The sequence below is a fragment of the Castor canadensis genome, chromosome 6 (genome assembly GCF_047511655.1).
Source record: "Castor canadensis chromosome 6, mCasCan1.hap1v2, whole genome shotgun sequence".
In the NCBI taxonomy this organism is placed as follows: domain Eukaryota; kingdom Metazoa; phylum Chordata; class Mammalia; order Rodentia; family Castoridae; genus Castor; species Castor canadensis.
In genome coordinates this window covers 106215824-106238592 of record NC_133391.1, presented here as the reverse complement: position 1 = coordinate 106238592, position 22769 = coordinate 106215824, and positions in this window count along the sequence as shown.

The window sequence follows — 22769 nt, the reverse complement described above, 5'->3', positions numbered from 1 at the left end:
GACTTTGCTGAATTCACTTATTCTAATAGATTTTTGGTTCAGTGTTTGAGATATTTGTTTTATGGGATCATGTCATCTAAAAACAGTGAAGATTTGACTTCATCTTTTTCAGTTTGATGCGCTTTATTTCTATTATGTGATTGCTCCAGTAGTAGCCAGGATATCAGGTACTCTGTTTAATAAAAATGATTACTCCAGATCTTAAAAAGAAAAGCTGCAGCTTTTCCCCATTCAGTATGGTCATCTGTTGGCTTACATACATGACCTTCATTATGTTGAGTTATGTGACTTCTATAATTTGTTCAGAGATTTTAATCATGAAAGAATATTGAATTATATCAATTACCTTTTTTTCATGTTTTGAAATGATCATGTAGTTTATGTCCTTCATTCTATTTTAAAGTATACCACATTTACTAACTTGTGTCAATTAATCCTTCCTTTCTATCTTGGGATGAATCCCACTTGATCATGGTGAATTATCTTTTTAATGTGATGTTGGATTTTGTTTGCTAGTATTTTGTTGAGGATTTTTTCATATATATTTCTCAAGGATATTTGGCTAATAATAGGCTTCTTGTGCTGACCTTTTTCTGGGTTTGGGATCAGGGTGATAGTAGCTTTACAGATGAATTTGGAAGAAGTCTCTCTTTTTCAATTCATTAAAATAATTTAATACGAATCAGTATTCTTCTTAAAATATTTGGTAGACCCCAGTACTACTGAAGCCATTTGGTCCTTCACTAAGATTCTTGAACACTTTTCCTGCACGGATGAAATTTATTTAAAGGTCAGTAGAAGAAAGCTGGCTTTGGCAATTGTGCCTTTTTATTTGCTGCTTGAATTGGAAAAGATATTATGGGACCTCAACCATTTCATTAGAAGTTATTCTTTAGGAGTCCCAAGGTTCTGCTTTTGGCACAGAGGTAGAAGACATATAAATAATTCAATTATACTTTTAAAGTAACATTAGGTCAGCATAAAATGCTGGCTGTGGTTATAGCACATGACTGGGTCAAGAGTGGTAGACTTCAATGTCTCACAGGGAAATACAATCATATAATTTAAGAGCCTTGGAGGAATTCCCTTTCTCCAACAAATGCCAAGTATTTTATGTGACTGAATTGTTTTCTTCCAACTGTGTTAAGTTATTATTGTATTCCTGGGTTGTCTGGCAATTGTTACTTCTAATCATGCTTTCATTTCATAAGAAACAATTGTCTTCTTTCTGAGATTGCTTACAAGGCCAAAGGCAAGATCTGGAAAATCCATGTCATTCTGTTGTTAACCCAACCTATTTTCTCCTGGCTTACTTCATTAGCTTTTCAGTCTCCTTTTTTCTCTATATTTTATTACTTTGAACACCATAAAGCCTTTTGGGATTCACAAGGAAGAAATGTTACTCAACAATTCCTTCACAGCTGCTATTATATCAGGCCACACATTTGATATGATAGATGTGACTATACATAAGGCCTGTCTTTAGGTCTAACACCAGAATCTGAGAAAAAACAGAACTGACTCTAGTCTAAAAGCAGAACTTACTGGATTTTAGGTAATAAAACTATGTAACTAATTAAGTAAAAAGCTATAGATTCATGATCAGAGCAACTGCAAAGAAAAATGGGAAATCAGAAGTGTTATTCACAAAATTTACCTATAGAACACAAGAGACTGGAAAGGGCCTACCCTTATTCTTTCAAATTTTAGGTAACAATTTAAATTAATAATTTTTTTTAGCTACAGGAAATGCTAAATATTCCCACTTAATAATGTGAAAGAAGATCCCTTGGAAGAAATGCCAAAAGTGTGACTACTTGATTACTAAGTTGATCTGTTTAAGCTTTGTGACTTAGGGTCTATATCAGTTCCCTAAGGCTGTCATAACGAAGTATCACAAACTGTATGACTTGAAACAGCAGAATTTATTTTTTTATCTCACAGTTCTGGAGGGTGGGAGTTTTAAATCCGGGTGGATATTGGCAGGGCCATACTCTCTCTGAAGGCACCATAGAAAGAATTGTTCTACATCCCTTTGCTAACTTCTGGTAGCCTCCAATAGTCCTTGGCTTATAGATGCATCACCATACTAGTTCTTTGTCTTCACATTATCTAACCTCAGTGCTTGCCTCTCTCTGGGTCAATATATCCCCTTCTTATAAGGACAACATTTCTACTGAATTAAGGCCTAACTTTATTACAACTGCAAAGTTACTATTTCCAAACAAGATCACATTTTGAGATGATGAGGGCTAAATTTCACATCTTTTCCAGGCACATTATAACACATAATAGGGTCTACAACACATACCATTGCTGCTCTACCCAGATAGCCTTACTGAAAGTGGTGCTTGTTCTCCTGCTGCCATATTGCTTCATAAACATTCACTGCTGCACTTCTCCTGATAGTACCTTTAGACAAATGGAGCCACCTCCACTCGTAAGCTCTACCTGACCCACTCCTGACCTCTATCACATTCTCTGTGTAAAGTTAGACTAACTGTGATGCCCTTTGTATAGAACTTCCACTTAAGTTAGGCTGAAGCTAATCTCCAGGTGAAATCATATCTTGGTTTAGCTTTTTTCTCTGAGTTTGTACTGCTTCCCTTCCTCTACTGAGAGCAATCTTATAAATCACCAGAATTAAGAATCCTGTGACTTATAGAATAATGGTACTCAAAAATATTCATCCCCAGAATCTGTGAAAAAATTAAGTTATATAGCAAAGGGGAAAAGTTGCAGATGAAATTAAGATTACTAATCATCTGATCATAAAATAAGGAGATTATTTTGGATTATCTAGTTAGACCCAATATAACCACAGGGAATCCTAAAAGTGGATGGGAAAAGAAAAAGTCACTGGGAAATGCAGCTACTTGTGAGTATTCAGAGAAATGTTAAATTGCTCTTTAAAGATGGAGGAAGGGAGCAAAGAGACAAAGTTTATGGAAACAAGAAAAGGGCAGAGTTTGTCCAAGAACCTCAAGGTAGAAATGCAACCCATCCCAACACCTTGGTTTTAGCCTAATGAGACCTGTGTTGACTTCTCACCTCCAGAACTGAGAAAATAAATATGTGTCCCCTTAAGTCACAACTGTTAGAATTTTTTAAAGCAACAATAGAAAATGAATACAAATTCCCATTTCAGACTCTACTTTAAAAAACCTGACCTCAACCAGAGTTGTGCTCCCCAGGTTCCCAGCTATGGTGGGTCTCCCAAGTTAAAACCAGGTAAATAAATTAGACATATGAACACTAAGCCAGTCACGCATAGCACAATGATTAAGGGTCTAAGCCATTCTAGTTAATCTCTATATTCCAAGTCAGGCATCAATCACTTTATACAAGGGCTTGCTTTATTTACTTTTTAGCTTAAATTCTACTCATCTGTAGGGAGGAATGAGTAGTAACAACTACTACTAGTTGAGAGGGTCATGAGAACTAACATGATGTGTTCCTTGAATTTTAGCCACGTTTATTTTCATTTGCCTAACAAGCTCAGTTGCTTGCTTCTCTCTGAAGATAAAGGAGTAGTCATGAATTAGGGCTATAAAAATATAATTTGATGTACAAAATATTCCAGCATAAAACTTATAGCAGAAGTGAAGAAAATTTATTTTATCATGAGAAAAGACTTTAGATGGTTAGGGAAATGTTATCTGCATTATTTGTAGTTTTATTGCCCAAACCTTAGTTATACGACAGAAGCAAAAGAGAAGATTTGGGACTGTTCTAATTTTTTCAACTATGCTTAAATCTACCATATAGAATCTACCTTACAGAAAGCATAATTTGTTTCTCCATAGAGGCATTTTTTTTACCAGTTTTTCCTTTAATTAAATTTAACTAACACACAAAGGCATAAAAATTATACATATTAATTGTGCACAGTGTATGCATTGTAGAATGTTTAAATCAGGCTAAACACACCTATCAAGCATTATCCTTTCATTTGATGAAAGCATTCAAAATCCTTCTTTCTAGCCTTTTGAAATATATAGTACACTATCATTACCTACCATTACCCAACTGTGCAATAGCACTCCAGTACTTCTTTTTCTTATTTTTTGTTTTTTACTCCAGTACTTCTTGATATCTAACTGAAGCAAGCATTCAACCTCTTCTCTTCCTCTATTTTAAGAACCAGTTGTAAGCTCTTGTGGGATTCTCGAACACTGAGGCATTTCTGCAGAAAGCAATGTTTTATTGTGCCAGCACAAACTCAGCAGACTCATGTCCAAAGGCTGAGTCCTATGCTTTATGGACTCTTGCAAGCAGATTACAGAAGTATATGGTTACGTACTATTTCATTGGCTACTTCATCCTCAGTGCTACATGACAATTCTCATGTCCCCAGCTTCCTTAAGTTTCAGTTTTCTGCCATGCTGCCCCCTCCTCCCTACCATATTATTCCCCCTTTGATGCTCAGACCCACCTAGCAACAAAGGGCATCATCTTGATTTAGGGGTTTGTACTTCCATAGCATCATTACATGGGCAGCTGTTTTTCTTTCTATAGTGGCCTCCATAATAGTCCTGACAGACCATAATTCCAGGGGGACCAGACAGGGTAATATTAAACACGCCTCCAAGACCAGAACCATTGCCCCTATCAGGGTCTTGAATCTCCCCAAGGCAGAGATATCCTCTGAACAAGTTGTTAGGATTCCACCATTTCCAAGTCCGGACGGGGACATGGGCAATCTTCCTTATTCTGTCTGTGATTTCTTCTATGACCTTCCCTTTATCATTAATCTCCAAGCAGCAGTTGCTTAGGTTAAATTTTCCACAAACTCCTCCCTCAGAAGCAAGCAGGTAGTTTAAGGCTAAGTGGTTTTGATAGCTAGCATTGCACATTTTAGTGCTTTGTTTTGCCAACAAATTGAAGGCTCTTGTGGTTTCATTAGTTATAATTTCAACAACAGCCTGTAGCCTGATAATACAGTTTAACATATAGATAGGAGTATGGTACCCATAGATCCATCCTCTGCCCAGGTGGCAAGGCCATAATAGTGAATTATCCATTCAGGGAGCCATTTGTCATCTTTCCAGTTACCAATTGCCAAGGCTCACCACTCACTTTGGGCCCCTCAGTCTTCATATATTGGAACTCCCAATTGCTCCCCTCTGGCTAATGGAAGGAAGAAAAAGGAGAGGTGAATTGCTCTCAGCACACAAGATCCTGACCAAAATCAGGGTAGTTTAGCATAGGCAGTCCTTCCATACATCCATTGGGAACCACCATTCAATGTCTACACTAACATCATTCCAGGCCTGACAAAGGTGAAAGAAATTGGACAAGAGGTGAGGATATTGTTCAGAATGGTTTGGAGTTCCCCACCATTGGGTTTTCTGGGCAGTTGCATTATAGATTCTCTGGCCCAGACATGTCAGGCTTCCAGCACAGGTGTTAAATCAATCTCCTCATCAAGCAAGAGAGTTCTTTCCAATAATTGAAGTTTTTAGAAGACAAACCCCAGTAACCAGATGGGGGTATCCTGTCCCAGTGCAGGGTTTGTGGGAACTCCCAGGGCCATTGATCCTCCATAACAGTTCCTCCACAAACATAGCAAAAAGAGACCTTTAGAGACTGGGCTATAGTCTCTCCCAGGGCCAGAAACAGATTTCTTGTCATCGTGGAGATGGAAGGTGGGCTGCTTTCTATTTTCTCATAAAAGGAATGGAAAACCTGGTGAGATGAAGCTTTGAGTGGGAACATGGTCCTCTTGAAGTATGATATAGTTCCTGGGTCAGTGCCCCACCCATTTATATATAATGTCAACCTTATGGCCAATTTTCCATCTCAGTTCTTCAGGGTTAAGAATGTTAAAGTTAACAAAGCTACAGGTTCCTAATTTACAGTTGGATGTGGCAACTCCTTTTTGGAAGAGTGCTGCCTTTTCCTTACCCTGCCAGGTGGGCCATGACACACAGTTCCAGGAGATAAGGTAAGCCCAGTGGTCACTGTAACATGCGGATTGGGGCAAAGCCTGTTCATACATATACTTATCATTGAGCCTATATTCCTGTTCCCATGGCAGACCCCCACACTTGATGACAAGTGAAGGGTTATTATTTATGGCCACACATGCATCAAAATGTATTGACACTGGCAGGGGAGGATTAGTAATCCAGGTCTGGGTAATTAAAGACACCCTCCTTGGGAGTGTTGAACCTCTAACCACTCTTCACTGGTGGAGTACTGGGGGTTGAAACAAATGTACTGATCTCCCCATTGGCAGATAGAATAAATGGTCTTATTATGTGTGCAGGTTCCCAATTCCTTTTCTTGGCAAGAGAAATGAGTGTGGTACAGCCAGGTCCAAGTAACTCCCCAGCATAACTGAGTTTTGCATATACACAGGTCACAGGATGAGAGCTCTGGAACCATGAAGGGAAACCAGATCAGTAACACCAGACAGTATCAGTACATTTTGTCCCAATAGAAACAATTCACTTACCTGCCAGATGATTAATTCCTCAGGCTTCTGCCACGACTAGGTTAATCAGCTTCCAGAGTGACTGCAAGGCTGTTGAAGGTAACTGGAGATTCTGGAGGGTCCTGCTGAGAAAAGGTGTGGGCATCTCAGAGGATGAAGCCAGATAAGGGATGCATTCCCACTCAATAGAAGCTGGTTTCACTTGGCTGTGGTGGATGCAGGGAGCGATCTCTGCTACCTTAACTGCGGTGGGAGTGGACAAAATAGCAACAAATGGGCCTCTCCAGTGGGATTTTAATCCAAAGGATTCCATTCCTTTACCCAGATGACATCTCCTGGTTTGTAAGGGTGTGTGGGAGTTGTCAGGCTAACAGGAAGTATCTCCCAGACCCAGTTGTTTAGTTTTGAAATAGTCACCCAAAGGGCCTGCATCTGTTGTCTCAAGGTGAGGTCACCTATTTCTTTGAGATCCCTTCAAATACCCTTGATTGGGGGGGGTGGACATCCATAAAGGACTTCAAAGGGTGAAAGTCCTGTCCGTTTCGTGGGGCCAAACCTAATCCTTAGTAATGCTGTGGGTAGTAACTGATCCCACTTCAGATGGTTCTCCTGACACAGTTTTCTCAACTGTAATTTTAGGCTCCTATTCATATGTTCCACTTTTCCTGAACTTTGGGGGCTTAAATTATATACAACTTCCAGAGATGCCTAAGTCCTTCACCACCAGCTGTACCACCTCAGCCATGAAGGCTGGAACATTGTCCAACCCAATAGACACAGGTATTTCAAACTTTTCAAACTGAGGCATAATCTCTTTTAGCAGACATCTGGCCACCTCCCAGCTTTTTCAGTCTGTGTGAGGAAGGCTTCCACCCATCCTCAGAAGGTGCAGATGAACACTAATAGATGCTTGCATCCTTGGACTCATGGCATTTCAGTGAAGTCCACGGTCAGGTTTTCAAGAGGAGCTCCACCAACACTTTGCACATGGGGTGGTGCTCTTGGTCTTTCTTGGGGATTGTTTTTGGCACATGGCCTACATCTTTTACATACCACCTTACTTATTCTGCAGAGCTTGGGGACATAAAAGTGCTGGGCCAGGGTGGTCTTGAGGGTCATCCACCCTGAATGGGTTCCTTTGTGGAATTGATTGACAAATGTAGGAGCTAGCGACTTAGGGATGCTATGCAACCATCAGCAAACTTCCACCATCCACCTGGTAGAAAATTTCCCTTCTCAGTCTTGAACCATGCTTGTTCTTTTGGGGTGTATCATGGGTCCCATTCAGCTAAGGGACAGGGGAACAGACAATAGTCAGGGCAGTTGGGGCTGGTCCCCTCATGAGGGCTGCTTGCTTGGCCACTCTGTCAGCTCTCTGGTTTCCCGGAGCAATTGTTGAATCTCCTTTTTGGTGCCCTCAGCAGTATATAACTGCCACCCATTTAGCAGCCCATACTGCATCTAGCAGTTTGATGATTTCCTGCCCATACTTGATACTTTTTCCTCCTGAGTTAATATGGCCCCTTTCCTTATATATTGCCCCATGGATATGAATGGTTGTGAAGCATATTTAGATTCAATATAGATATTTACTTGCACACCTGCAGTGATCTCAAGTGCCCAGGTGAAGGTGATGAGTTCAGCCTTTTGTGCAGAAGTTCCAGCCAGCAGTGGGAGGGTTTCAATGACTGAGTACAGAGTTCCCACCACATACCCAGCAAAACATGTGCTGTCCTGGACAAAGCTGCTGCCATCTGTGAAGTATTCAACATCCGGATGATTGACAGGCTGATCAGTTAGATCTGGCCAGTTTGAGAAAACCTCATCATCTGTAACCTCTAGGCAATCATGTTCTGGGGAGCCTGAATCAACCAGCAGTAGTGTGGCGTGTTTACAGTCTTACAACCTCCAGCTGCATGTGTGGGTTTTCACATAACCTACTCTAGCATTTGACCATCTGAGAGTTGGCCAGCTAATTATTTCCCTTGTACTCTATAAAAGTCTGGATGGAGTGGGGAACCTGGACCATTCTTGCCCTAGGGGAAGCTTGTCTGCTTCTGCCACCAAGACAGCGGTGGCTGCTAGGACACACAGGCAAGGTGGCCAGCTTCAGGAAACTGCATTGAGTTGTTTTTACAAGTAAGCCACCAGACGGCGCCAGGATTATAGTAGTTGAGTCAGGACCCCAACAACTGTCTCCTTTTGCTCATGGACATACAGGTGAAAGGGTTTCATTACATCCTGTAAGCCTAGAGCAGGGGCATTTGTGAGAGTCCTCTTGATTTCTCTAAAGGCCTTCTCTTGTTCCTCTTCCCATACTAAGGGCTCCTGTTCTCCCCCTTTGTGGCTTCATAGAGGTGTTTGGCCAAGAGTGAGTAGTTAGGGATCCAGTTTTGGCAGAAACCTGTAGCTCCCAAAAACTCTGATTTGCTGGTGGGTCTTGGGAGCTGGAATGGAACAAACAGGTTGTTTCCTCTCAGGGCTGAGTCTGAGTTGCCCTTGGGACAGGTGATGGTGTCTTGGCAAATCTGGGCCTTTTTCTGAGAAATTTTGTATCCTGCCTCCTATAAAAGAGAGAGAAGGAGGCAAGTCCCTTCCATACAGTTCTGGGTTGGTCCAGCCAGCAGAAAGTCATCCATGTACTGGAAGAGTGAAGCTGTGCTGGTCAGCTGAGAAAGCTTTGAGGTTGGATGCCAAGGCAGTTCTGAAGATAGTGGGGGAGATTGTGGCAACTGAATCCAGGTTAGCTGTTCCTTTTCTCTAGTATTGGGATTTTCCCACTGAAAGGAAAAAATAGGCTGACTCTGTGGGGCCAGGCAAATGCAGAAAAATGTATCCTTAAGATCTAGGCAGGTAAAAAACTATGCCTCAGCTGGGATGAGGCCTAAAAGCATGTAGGGATTCAGGACCACAGGGTGCAGAGTAACGGTTGCTGAATTTACTGCCCAGATGTCTTGAACTGGCTTGAAATCCTCAGTCCCCAGTTGCTAGAAGGGTAATAAGGGGGTGTTATGGGATGACTGGCAAGGTCAGAGGATCCCATATTTTAGGGGTCTGTCAAGGTGTTTTTGAACTCTGACCTGGGCCTTGCTGGGAATGAAGTACTGTTTTTGGCTTTAGTTCCACCACTACTGTGGGCAAGTTTTGTCCCAGTCCTGGGGGGTTATCTTCCTCCCACATGCCAAGAGTCTTGAAGGGAATCTCAGAAATCTCAGAAGACTTTTCCTCAGGGGCATAGAGCCACCACTATTCTTCTTGTGTGACCATGAGGGTTAGAAATCTTGCCTCACATCCTCTCAGTTTTAAGGCTGCTATACCTATCAGAATCAAACATTATCTGTGCCCTCAATTTACATAAAAAGTCTCTACCCATTAAGACCATGGGGCAATCAGGGAGATAAAGGAAATTGTGCTTTACTTCATGACTCCTGAGATTGCATTGTCTAAATACTAAGAAGCGGCAAAGGGCCCAGTTCCCTGTAGCCCCAATAATAGTTGTATGCTTCTGTGAAAGAGGGCTCACTGGCTGGGTCACAACTGAATGTTCTGCTCCTGTATGGACCATGAGATCAATGGGATGGCCCCCTATCTTCATTCAGACCATAAGCTCCTTGGAGCCCAGGAGAATGGAGCCTGGTTTGTCTTATTCCTTCTCATAGCCTTTTAGGGCTTCCAGTCTGACAATGTTTTCTTCCCAGGGCGGGCCTCCCTGCAGATAGGCTGATATTGTCACTCGACAACTTAGCTTCTGATCTAGGGGTCCTTTTGGGAATCCCAGGCCCATTGCATACATTCATTCTTCCAGTTCCTGTCCTGGTGACAATAGGCACATTGATTTCACCCTAAATCCTCCCTGGGGTGTCCCTGTGGTGCTGGTCGCCATCCATGGTGACTGCCCCTACCTCTATTTAGACCAACTCACCAGGGTCCACCTGACTGCTCAACAAGGGCTTCAAGAAGGAGTTCTACTTTCCTTTTCATCTTTCTGTCAGCCTCCCTTTTTGCCTCCTGGTCTCAACTGACAGAAACCTTTTGGGCCACGTCCAGAAGCTGGCTGGCATTCATTCCAGCAAATCCTTCCAGTTGTTGCAATTTTCACCTATGTCCCCTTAGGACTAGCTAACAAAAGCAGCATTGATCATCTGCTGGTTTTCAGCAGCTTCTGGGTCAGAAGGGATGTATAAGCAAAAGACCTCACACAATCACTTATAAAACTGGCTGAGACTCTCCTCCAGTCCTTGGATGACTTCAGATGTTTTGCTCATGTTCATGGCCTTTCTCCCTCCTTCCTTCATGACCCTTATAGTGTCTCCTGATGCTATTCAAGTCACTGGTAGTCTTGATGGTCATTAGGGTCCCAATGGGGAGTCTTCCTCAGGGAACTGGGCCTGAGCATAAACTTGGCCATTTAATGTGCTGACAGGGGCATAATCTTTCAATCACTTTAGCATCACCAATGTTATACAATGTCACTCTTCAGTATTAAATAGAGTCAGAAGAAGCTGTCAACAGCCTGTCCAGACTGTTAAAGTCTGGATATAGACTGCATCAAATCAATCAGAGCCTGAAGTTGTTCTGGGAAGGAGGGGGTATGATTTTTCCAGTTTAGGTCAGTGGTGGTAAAAAGCTGGTAGGTGAATGTTCATCCTCCTCCTTGTATTTGACCATGCTGGCCATAATATATTGGGCCTTGAGCTTCTCTTAGGGACATCTGCAGAGCAGTGGGAATCTGAGTAGAAAAGAGCTCCTCGCTGGGACTGGTTGGGTACCTCCAATTGAATGGGAGGTGTGAGGTGAGAGTTGGAGGACTTAGAGTGGACTTAGGATCACTAGGACCTGGGGAAGTCGGGGAAGTCAAGGCCCATGAAGTTTCTGAGCCAGACTTTACAGGTGTGACTGTCCCTCATGCTTCCTCATCCAATGTCAAAGGTGAAGGGACAGAACTGGGTGTTGGTGACAGAGATGGATAAAGTGGCACATAGGTGGTGGCATTTCCATGGGCTCCTCAGCCAGTACAGGCTCCTCTGGATTCTCCCCATGCCTGGAAGTTGTAGCTACCCTAGATACTATGATCATATAGGTCTCTTCCAAACAGGGTTTTAGCCATGAAGGCTGTCTGAGAACCATGTCCTCCCAGGAATCAATGTAGGGAAACTGATCTTGGTGTCCAGGATTCCCTACAATTACCCTATAAACTTCATTGACTACAGACTTGTCTAGTCATCCTTCCAGGGGCCACCCTACACCAAAAGTGGACTGGTCTGATTCACAAAGGGTCCTAAGCTTGCTAGGAGTTAACTTGACTCCATAATCCACATTAAATCCCTTCCTAAAGTTTTTAAGTATACACTCCAAGGGGGTGCCTTTAGTCTGATTTCCACACATTTCTTCCCATTACCAGACATCAAGACAGAAATGGAGGGGTAGGGGGTTTGGGGATGAGTGATAAGGGGTCCGCTTCTCCAAGGAACAGGGAAGAACAATATGTGCCACCTGGATGTGGTCGCCCAGTCAGGAATTGCACCTACACAGGTCCTCACTCACTTCATCCATATCCAGCTGTAACCCTCGTGGGGATTTAAGTGTCTCTTAGCCATAGTGAGCCCATATTGTCCCTGGACTAGAGGTCCTGTTAGGGCTCATCCTAGACCATATGAGTTCACCACAGACCTGCAGATCGGGACTCACTTTTGCTTCATAGCCAGGCTACATCTCATTCACACACATTCACATGCAGGCATCCAATGTTTCTGCCCTGCTCCCAGCACCTAGAAGTAACAGTTTCTCTTTTTCTTGGGTGACTCTGGGAGGTAATCAGGCTCCCCTTCTGCCACTTAGAGGCAAGCCTAATATTTGACCTCAGATTCTTACCAGTCTGATGGGAGGCACTCCCCTCGCTGGTTCCTGTACCTCTCTGGGTCCCATTTTGTGTCTGAGGTCCTCAGCCCATCTTGCCAAGAGGGTGAGTCACTCCTCCAGATCAAACCTTCTATTTGTGCCTGGTGGGATCATTTCCCCTGGCAGTCCAGGGGAGGCACCCCAGAGACAAGGGGAGTGAAAAAAACACAGCTTCTGAATCCCAGATGAGATCCCCAGAAATGTTGCAAGATTCTCAGAGAGATGGGACACCAAAGCAGTTCTGCAGAAAACAATGTTTTATTGTGGCAGCACAGATTCAGCAGACTTATGTCAAAAGGCTGAGTCCTGAGAACAAAGGGGACTTGCTTTATATACCCTTGCAGGCAGATTACGGAAGTATATGGTTACATACTACTTCATTAGCTACTTTATCCTCAGTGCTACCTGACACTTCTTATGTCCAGCTTCCTTAATTTTCAGTTTCCTGCCATGCCACTCCCTCCTCCCTACTACAAAGCTACCTGAAGACTGGAGTTCAAACAGCAGTACTGCCACACCTCAAAAAAAGGAAACAATTTTAGCCAGGCATGGCAGTTCACATTTGTAATTTCAGGTAGTCAGGAGGTTGATCCAAGAGGATTGCATGTAGGAATCCTGCCTGGCAATTTAGTGACATCCTGTTTCAAAATAAAGTAAAAAAGGGTTCAAATGTTATCTCAGTAGTAGAGTGCTTGGCTGGCATATGAAAGACCCTGGGTTAAATTCCCTGTACTAGGGTAGGAGAAAATTTTTAAATGATGGGAAAATGTATCAATGATGATTGTATATAAAAATATGCTGAAAAAATTTTTAACTTTTTAGAGCTCTACTACTATTAATCCAGTCCCCTATTAATAAATATTTAAGATGTTTTTGAGATTATACAGGAACTAAAATATCTTCAAATAGAAATATTCAAATGGCAAGAAAATATGTTATTCAACAAATGAAATTAAATTCTACACCACCACCTGTAAGAATCATGTTAATTTCAAAGATTTAAAAGTTTAGAAATGTAACTATTTGTGCTGATAGAGTGGCTCAAGCATAGAGTGCCTGCCTCATAAACATGAATTCCTGAGTTCAAACCCCAGTACCATTTTTTTTTAAAGATGCAAATTTTATTCCATATAATATCCAAGTGCACAAAGACATGCAAAATAATGGCAGTAATTCTTATAATAGTGAAAAATGGAGAACAGGGGTAAATCTCCAAAGATAAAGGGATTTTATAATACATACAATTTTGGTTGTATGTATGTATTTGCTGACATAGATGTTCAATACCATATTCAAATTATTAATTATAAACAACAAACAGTACTGCCAAAAATAAAGGACTAGCCTAACCATTTTGGGGAAAAAATACATCCAATATAACAGTTAAGCCTTTGTATTTGAAATTTAAATGAATTAACATCTGAAGAAATACTTAAGAATCAAATTTTTAATTTGTTCATTTTTTGCATATGAAGTTCTCTTGATGACATCCTTGAACTTAAAAACTTTGCCATAGTCCTTAACTACCTGACAACTGCAAGTGTCAGTTTTGCAGAGCCCCACCTATTTCTCCAGTTTCTTGTGGTTAAACTTAATTAAATTAATTTGGTGCTCCGTATGAGAAACATTTTCAAAAGTAAGTTCTTGGAGTCTAAAATAGAGTTACTTGGACCTGTTACTTAAAATGCAGATTACTGGGCTCCACCCCTTTAAATATGGGACCTCAATAGCATTATTTTGAGAACAACTCCAAAGGTGCTGAGTGATTTATCTCCTATTGTTAATATCTGATCAGGTGCTGCATATTTTTTTGTAATATAATGAGAACAATCCTTGAAATACAATTAGGATTATTCTGCTGGATTAGTACATTTGCATTTAAGTGATTAAAAAGTTAGCAAATTGCTATGTTTTTAAAAAATTCTTCATATTGTTCCTATGTCATTATTGGAGTAGAAATAGAGGTCTTGGTGCAATCTTATTTTTTATCACTTGAAAAATATGGTGAGCATAATTTTTATTTTAATTTTAAACATGTATTCTACCTAAAAATTTGATCTTCTCAAAAAAAGGCAATTTTTAAAGCAATACAAAGGTAACAATCCCTATGAAAATGAACAAGTATTAAGAATTCATGAAAATACTTGGGAAGAAATGGCTAAGTACAGAAAGTTGAGGATGAAACATTCCATTGGCTTATAAGTCTCTCTTGGTAATGTTGAATTGGGAATACAAGTAACTGTCATAATATTTAATGGTACTTTCCAACAGTGCATTTTTCATGTTCCCTTGTGCCATATGGTATGTTAGCAACAAGTATACACCTATCTATTTATATTTATATCATTTGCATTTATATTATGTTTATATAAAACAAATGTTTATAGAATAGTTAGGTATGACATAAATTAGTTATATAAAAATCTTTTCAAAGCAGAAAAGATTGTCATGGATTGAAACAAAAAGAAACTTAGTTTAGTCTTAATTACCTGTTAATCCTACTTGGCATTTTCAACATTTTCAGTCTGTGCATCTTTGATTTGAGATAATACTGAGATGACTTGATATGTGTCAGAACTTGGCCCTTATTCGTTCCACTTAATGCTCCTAAGAATTTGTTATTCACAATGACTAAGACAAAAACAGCATCAAATTATTTTTTTTCTAGCAAGACCTAAATTCATGCAACTTTTTTTGAAATTTAAAGAAAAAAAATTAGTCAATTTACGAGTTAGCACACTGGAGTGCACTGACTTGACATAAGAAGGGGTTTTGCAGACATTCATTGGTTTACATTTGTTCCTTGTGGAGACATTTTAAGTGAAGAAACAAAACATGAACTTTCTGAAGCTTCCTAGCTCTGTCAAGCAGTTTGTGACTCAGCTTGAACTCCAGGTATTACAGCCATTTTGAGTATATATTAATTAGGATTAAGCTTTAAAATATCTTCAGCAATTCATAATTAAGAGACCTTTATTGCCTTGGAAGTGTCTGAGATGAATTATGCTATTGGTCCTGAAATAATGATATTTCACAAAAGGCAATGCAGCTCTTTAAAGGAAAAACATTGTTGTTATCAAAAGAGTACAAAGTGTTTTAAAGTAAAATCCATCAATTTGAAATTATTTTTGTCGGTTTCAAAACTCTTATTCAGAAACATTTATGCAACTTTCATTTTATATTAGCTTTCTAGGGTTAGGAAAGAAAATTCAAATGTCTAAATAATTAAAGGGCTTAATATTATGTAAGATATAGAATAAGGACTCAATTTTACCATATTTTAAATTTTGATTAGTGTGTACAATGGGTAACATGCATGTGTATAACATTTGAAAAATATAGAGTATCTCCCACTCATCCAATTTCAGGAGATATCCTCAGTCACCAGGATGAGTGTGTCTTTCAGAGAGACACTGAAGCAAATATACATGAATAAATACTAATAAAATGTTGACATCATCTATGAAATGAATTTGGATTCTAAAAGGGTCAAATTTTATAAAATGACAAAGAACTGTGGCAATGATGAGTTTAACAAACTAAAATTCGAAGGTCCTACTGATAGTGCCCATTTCTTAGAAAAGTTAGCTTGTTGAGCTTGAGTAGCAAGTATGACTAGACCAGCAGAAGACTGTATTGAGTTGAAGTTGAGGAAAGAGAATGACTAGGATGGAGACTTCTATTTCTTGCTCCTCTCATCATTACCATGTATTAATCCTAAGAAACTGTATTTTATAAAATTGTATACAGCAAAAAATTTGCCCACTAATGTCCCAGAAGGATTGTTTTTCAAACATGAATGTGAAAACTTTATTCTGATTACCCTGACAGCCTGTTAAAAATGATTTTTTCAAATTCCATTCACAAAAGCTTTTTGAACCACAGTGTTCAAGGTAAATTCTGCAGTCTACATTTATGCCAGATGATCCTGCTGCTGTGATTCCACTGCCAATTGTGAAAGAATAACATGGAACAACATTTAGAATTCTTTGATGACTGATCCAGACCAAATGTCAGGTACACATAAAATGAAGGTGCATATTGGAGTTGATCTCCAGGCTCTTTCCAGTTTCTTTTTTAATGTTTAAAATCACTGGAGAATGGCTCCAAGGCCAAATGCTCATACAACCTCACTTCAGACTGTAAAACTGCAATCATAAATTTCATGTGCATTTTTCCTTGCGGAATCCTTAATTTTCTCTCACACAAATACAACCCCATTTGCATGTATAAATGAGGAGATTTATGTGAGCAATTTTAGAACCTGGTGGGGAAAAAATTAACCTCTTGCATTGTATGCTTTCACTCAGGAGGACTTTACGCATTCCTGCTAATCAGTATTCCTTTTTATTACAAAAGGAGCTGTGATCTGCCTTTTTAATAGGGCTTTTCTTTTTATATTACAATATAATTTTCTTTGAACTATTATATTCATTGGAACTTAATCTGAGAAAATTACATCAGCTGGAGTTGGCCTTAGCACCAGCATTTCAGAATTTTATGTTTAAATTAATTGTGAATATATAATATCATGCTGAGAGTCATTACTCCATATTGCAGTCTACCCTTTGGTAGGTCACCAATAGTTAAGTATTTGGGCATTCTTTATTAACTTTTCTTCAAAGTCACTAGAACCAAAGTTAGCAATTACTCATATGCATACAAGGCTACTCCGCAAGCAGTGCTCTTGCCTTCAGCTCAACATTATTGACCTAAGATTCCATTTGATCTTTACTTTTTGACTCCACATTTGTTTAGTGGGCTGTATGCCCAGGATATCCAAGACTTGTATTTGGATAAAACCTACATCCACTTTTCAACTAGTCTCCCAGAACCCAAATTTTCATAGCAATCAAAAGACTGTAGTTGCCTATATTCTTGAATCATGTCCTAAACAGTTATCACCATTAACAAAATGACATTGATAAAACTGAATGGTTCAAGCAACTGCATGAGGAATTATTTCTCCTTAGAGATTTCCTGATGGCAAACTGCAAAGTATTAATGACTTGTTATGGTGAGGAGCCACATGAAATGGAAAAGACAATTGGTCCTGAAGGCTTGAGGCATATGCACACCAAATTCTCCTTCCCACTCTTCTTTCTTACCTGCAGCAGGCAGCTATAGATAGTATATATCATGAGTATGTAAAGGATCTAAGCTACTTATGTTTATTTACAAATGGAACACTAATCAGGTTGGAACATAGCAAGAGAAAATTGAAGGTCTTTCTTTAAAAATAGTCTCATGAAAAAAAGGGTGTGGCATGTAACTAATATTGACAGGTATTGGTGTTCCTTGGACAAGAACATAATGCCAGAAATCTTCATCATTGATTGCCCACTTCTTCAGATTTATGGATTAAATTGTTAACCACCAACAAATGTGGTATCATTTTGAAAAGGAGATAGCATAAAATTTATGATATATAAATATAGTTTAAATGAATATACACTACTAGAAATCAGATTTCAAGAAAGATTTTGAAGCAATAAGGAGCTTGAAGTAATCTGTAGAGCTTTTCTTCTAGAGAGTAGTTGTAGGTGGAGTATAAAAGTTTAAATATTGAACTGAGAATAACACATGAATATGGAGACAATTACACATGAAGGAAAATAAAAAAGAGTTTCAAGAAATAGTGAAACAAAGCCTCCAAGTAGGTAATACGAGTTTTCTAGAACCCAGATGTTTTCACCATCCAGTTAAACAGGAATGCATATTTCTAATGGTTTTCCAAATGAAATGAGAAATCTAGAGAAATAGTCAAATACCACTATATTTTCCTTCATTTATTTTAATTATAGATTTAAATGTACATTCCTTATACTCAAGAGATGTATTATCTCCAGTGCTCTGGAGTGTATTTCAGCACTGAAGACAGAATAGATGCTACAAGTATTAAAATCTTTGCATTCATCTCAGTGTTTTCTTATAAGCAAGGAGAAAATAGAAGCTTGATAATGCAATAGGGAGATTTTGTGGCAATGCTCTTAGTACTGCTGACTGTATATGCAGAGTAAATAATGCATCCTTTTGGGTACTTATAGCCAGTGAGTTTCACTTCTAGAAGAAAACCTAAGAATCTGTACTCCAAAAGGGAATTTTAGCCAAGACACAAGAAGAAACTTCTTAAAGGTAAATCTTATTAAATAATAGAATGAATTACAAAAACAAGAGATGGAATTGCTTTTTATGACTATTCATATACTGACTGCCATTCTTGAGACTATTTTCAAGCAAAAAATTTTTGAGAAACAAGAAAAGCTGTTTCCTTGAGTTTACTTCCACTCAAAAACTGCAGGATCCAGTTTGTATTCAAAAGCACCTCAATTAGGCATAGAGATTTGCATAAATCATCTCCAAGATTATGATAGCTCATTCTCATGGTCATCATTATGAAGAGAGAAGAGTTGAGCTTAAAACTGGTTACTACCATTTATAATTGCATATGAATCCAGGTCAGTATCTGGACATTTCTGCTGAAGGTCCTCATTAGGCTTATATCGGCTATGTTCATTCATGGTCTAAACACAGTGGACAACTGCCTAGCACTATCAGTATCCCACGTGTGATGGCTTCCTTTGCTCTCTATGTCCCTGAACCTCCAACTGATGAGACATGCTCACACGGTGGTCATGGAGGTCCAAGAGAGTCTGCAGAAATGTGAAAGGCTTCTAGAATATCAGGTGCAATGCTATTCAAGATCTTTCCATTACATTCTCTTAGCCAAAGCAAGTTGCAAGGCCAGTAGAAATTCAAGAAACCAAAGGAATAAATTTTACTTCCTGGTGAAAGAACTGTGGAATTTATATATATATATATATATATACACAGTTCTCTTAGTGTGTGTGTGTGTGTGTGTGTGTATATATATTTACATATAAATATATATACATACACATATATACGCTTGAGGGAGGATAATGTTATATATGCCCTCTATCAATATCCCAGAGAAAAACGCAACTTTTATAACATGTAACATTAAAAAAACTATATAAAAATTTTAGAGACATCTAACACTTTGAGTGAAGTATATGAGCTTCACACTCCAAGCAATTTTAAATAAGCTATGATATAAATTAACTTTTTTAGGCACAATGCCGAGTCAATGTTACTGAGCTGACTGGGAAGCCCCTAAAAGCTGAAGGGAAAAAAATGTTATGAGAAACTCATCAATACCAAACATGAATTGTCTCAAGTTCTGAAATAGTCAATGAGTATTCTCACTTTGGCTCTGGTTCCTTTGGTTTCTTTAATTTGCTCTTGAACTATAGGTATAAAAGTAAGAAATTCTACTGGTTCTTTGACCTGGAGTGAAATTCAATCCCTAGAACCTCAAGGTCTGAAATCTTCTATTGTCACTTTACATACTGTTTTGGTGCTAATTATATTATTTATAAGGTATTATTTAAATACTATTGAAATGCATATTACAAGAAATTTATTTTTGAAGATAAGTGTGTAACTTTTGAAATTTTATCTGTTTATCATTGATCTCCAAACCAGGTTTAAGAACAATTCCAAAAAATAGAATTGAAATTACTTTTAATCCAATTTAAAAGAAAAAGGATAAAGAAGAAAGGTTTGAACCTTGAACAAGGTTAGTATATAAGAACTTTGCTATTTTCTGAGGCTTTGTTTTTTTACCTTTTTTTAATGGAATGTACCAGATGTCTCTATAATTTTGTTCAAATGACTGCAGAACCTAGAAAAACTGCCACTGCTATTGATGTATAATATACTGCTGTTATTGGTCTTTTAATGTAAATATACATATACACACATATATAATTTGAAATTTGGCAACTATATCTGCTGTCAACTTTGGAAAAAAGTATTCCAGTTTACTGTGCTTAGTTGGCATTATACAAAAATTAATAGCCATATTGGTCTAGCATCATTAAACATACTTTTTCCATTTGTACAGGGGTAATGAATTATTTTTAAAATGCAAGGTTGTATCTGGTAAGTTTGACTACAGAAACTAAATCAAATATTCTCTAGTAATGAAAAGTACACATCTTGAAGATGTGTACACTTTGGAAATATTTGACTTCAAATTTCTGGAAACTGATTAAGAGAGGAATAGAACCAAGTTTTTCAGTATTATGTGGTAGTGTGAAAATTATAGTTTTTCTACCTCATTTTTTTAGCTCTCCTGTTTAGACAATATCAAAACACTTTTGCATGCCTTAAGGGAATTGTCAGTCGTAGTGAAAATGGATTGAAACATTGGGTCAGTAATTTGTAAATCAATTAATCTGGTTAAGAATTCCAAAAGATTAATATCTTAAGTTTTGGTTTTTTTTTTTAAATGGTACTGGGGGTTCAACTCAGGACCTCATGTTTGCTAGATAAGCCCAATACTACTTGAGTGAAATAAGGTTTCACTTTTCATGTGTTATCCAACCTGGACCACCAACATCCTATTTATGTTCTCTGCATAGCTGGGATAGTTGGTTTGCACCATGACCAACCATTGGTTGACATGGGTCTTGCAAAATTTTTGCCTAGTCTGGCCTTGAACTGTGATTCTCCTGATCTTTGCTTTCCAGCGAGCTAGGATGCAGCCTTGAGCCACTGCCTGCAGCTAATGACTTAAGTTTTTATTCTCTATATAATTTCTTTTCTTGTCTTCTAAAAGTAGATGTTTTTATCAGTTAAACACCTTGGAAATATAAATAATATGATACTAAGCATACCAACAGATATCATTTGCATTTTAGATTCAGTCACTTTTTTAAAAAAGGGAAATGCAAAATTTTCAACACTAGGAACATATTTGTCACCTAGAATTTTGTGGTCTTACATTTAACTTTGGAAAATAATGTTCCATCTATGGGGAAATACTTTGGTTTTAAAAAACCACATCAACTCAAGAATAGTATTCTACTTCAAAAGCCCTGGACTGAGTTTAACATCCAAGACTTGTGAATCAAGATTAATAATAAAAAATAAACAATTAAAAGTTAGAGTCAAAGTGGGACATTGAGCAGTTCACAGGGATAACTATTTCTTATTTTAATATGAGTGACAAAAGCACTTTTTGTTGTGGTTTCTTTATCTCTTTTTGCTTTTTTCTGTGATAAAGAGGGTTTTGCAAAGCTTTCTTTATTACACAGTCCAAGTGTTTCAGAGTCTCTTGCTGAGAAATGCCTGCAAGTCTGCAGCTGTCTGCCTGACCTTTCATCTGATGCAGACTTCCACACAGCATAAGTCCTGCCCTTCTGGAGGTTCAGACAGCCTTGTCTCAGTGGGGTTACAGATTCCAGCCATGCACTAAAACCAGCACATGAATTAGAGGCATGACAGTATTGTAGAGAGGGAGAATATAATCAACACCACATCATTAAGAAATCACTGGTTTGGGTAATGAACCATTTTAGAAAAAAAAAAAAAAAAAACAGATATACAGCCACTCTGGGAAGCCAGAATGTCACCATACTTCTCAATTATATGGAATTTCCAATATTTAAACCCTAAAGAGTGAACAAATCCCAGTTCTATCAGCCCCAGTTTCTATCATTCCTTAAAATAAAAACTCAGCCATTCTTAATGATGTTACTGTTAAGGGCAGGAAATGTTAAAAGCAAACATGGTGTTTTATATGAATACCAGGTCAACTGTGTACTATTATGTGATTATAGAAATATAAAGTTGCCACTATCCCTCATCACTTTTTCTCTAGTGTGTAGCTATAAAGAAGAATAGCAGGGAAATTGAAATAAGCACTAGAATCACAACTGAAAAGCTATGACCCTATTATTAAAATTAATTTGTATTTTGCATATCTAATATCTCATAAAAGCAAGACTAGTAGACCAGGGAAAGGCAATGATAATTCAGTTTGGACCTATGACTGGATTACAAAACAATGTTTTTACTTTAAGAAACCCCTTTAAACAAGTAAAAAGGAGCAAGGTCATTTAGTACTAAAGTAAACATTCTGATTTACCTTAGTAAACCTCCAAATATCACTCAGTAACAGAAGAAAATGGCAGCTTCCCAAGTTTTGTCTTGACTTTCAAAACAAATATTCAATGAACCTGCATTTCCTACTACTAATTTACCTAATGAACCTAATTTACCTACTACTGACCCCCCACTAAGCAGGATAGAAAATATATCACTGAACTTTGATTTCAGACTTGTTTCTTTAAGGTGAACATCCAGCCCTTCAGCAAACACAGACAGCATGGTGTTAGCAAGGTGAAGTTGCAGGATGATATATTGTTAGCCAGATCAATGACAGCAGTCAAAGTAATACAAAGATTACAGGGTAGGACACAGCAGAAGGACCTGTGGGAACCAACCATAAGCACTTTAAATGGGAGGATATGATTATAAGATATAAATATCTTAGAGATAAGAGCATAAGGTGTAAAAACAGAAATTAGCATGATAGTAACAAATGACCTAAACTTCCTTT